Raw genomic sequence first — 1,444 nt, 5'->3', positions numbered from 1 at the left:
GGTCATGTCGCAATCCCTTCTCCTCCATTCTCCTCTCGGGATCTTGGGCATGCATGCACATGCGCCCGGCGTGAGTTTTAAGCCACCGGGTCTGGGACATGAACTGTGGTCGACTACGTGGGAGTCCAGCAACATAGCCATTATGCCAACTGCTGGTTCCCACCATCATCAAGATTTTTCACATAAAGGTTAACACCCTGGTATCTGGTGATCCTATCTTGCTTCATCTGCTCAAATTTGCACTTAAGTTCTGTCTGCTGTTCCACTTTTTTCTGAGCTCGACCAACGTATATTTGTTTTCCATTGAGCTTCTTTTGGTTCATCTCATCCACAGCTTTCTCTGCATCTTCATGCCTTTCAAAGCTTACAAATCCAAGTCCTTTGGATTTTCCACTTTCGTCAGTCATTACTTTTACACTTAAGGCAGGTCCAAACTTGCCAGAGAGATCCTTAAGTCACTCATCATCCATATCTTCTCCAAAATTCTTGATGTAAACATTGGTGAACTCTTTTGCCCTAGCTCCAAGTTCTGCTTCTCATTCTTACAAGACTTAAATTGTCCAAAGAATACTTTGCGATCATTTAGACGCACCCCATTAATTTTTTCAATAGCTCTTTCAGCAGCTTCCTGTGTCTCAAAGTGCACAAATACATAGCCCTTGGAACCATTTTCATCACAAACCACCTTACATGAAAGGATGTTACCAAAAGCAGAAAATGTATCATACAGTGCTTTATTTCAATGGATTTATCCAAATTTTTAATGAATATGTTGCCCACTCCACTTTTGCGAAGTGACGGATCACGCTGTGACCACATGATGTGTACTGGCTTGCCCTTTATAACATCAAAATTCATGGTGTCCAATGCACGCTCCACGTCTGCCAGCTGCTGGAAGTTCACATATGGGTAGCGCAAGGAGCGGCGGGTGATCCTGTCCCTGCAGACTGGATGTAGAGGATGGGCCCGGCTCAGCTGAACTTCTTGTAGAGCATCGCCTCAGTCGTGAGGCCATGTAGCTGGGGGCCCTGGGGTTCATCTCTGCACAGCTGTCCGCAGGGCCACAGGCCACAACCTTTCCGTGAGAGGAGAGCGAGTGCTGGGGCCCGGCCGGAGCTGGGGGGAGGGGAGCGGGGGCAAGCGTGGAGGGACAAAAATCAACAGGAATGGAAAACTACTCAACGCTTCAGAATGGGGGTCGATGTGCTGCCCTGGGGCTGCTGGCTGCTGGCTGGGAGTGAGAGTGGCGATGTCGGGTCTGGGCACCGGGAAGGTCTCGGAAGGTTCCTTCTTGGAGCTGCTGCGGGGCCTCGGGCAGGCGGGGCGGTCTCGGCTGCTTCTTCGGGTTATTTTATAAAAGAGGAAGAAAAAAAAAGTCTCCAGTGGGGGGAGACACGGATTTTTTTTTTAATTAATTTATTTTTTTTCTGGTGTGGTCAGCCCC

At 48.6% G+C, this 1,444-nt stretch overlaps 1 pseudogene; it reads right to left on the bottom strand.

Annotated features, from left to right (window-relative positions):
* The window catches only part of LOC102489989 (polyadenylate-binding protein 1-like), a 4,539-nt pseudogene that overhangs the window by 1,316 nt on the left and 1,779 nt on the right, over nucleotides 1–1,444 (bottom strand).

This window comes from Tupaia chinensis, unplaced genomic scaffold, assembly GCF_000334495.1.
Source record: "Tupaia chinensis unplaced genomic scaffold, TupChi_1.0 Scaffold000134_1, whole genome shotgun sequence".
NCBI lineage: Eukaryota > Metazoa > Chordata > Mammalia > Scandentia > Tupaiidae > Tupaia > Tupaia belangeri.
This window is presented reverse-complemented; position numbering and strand designations above follow the sequence as displayed.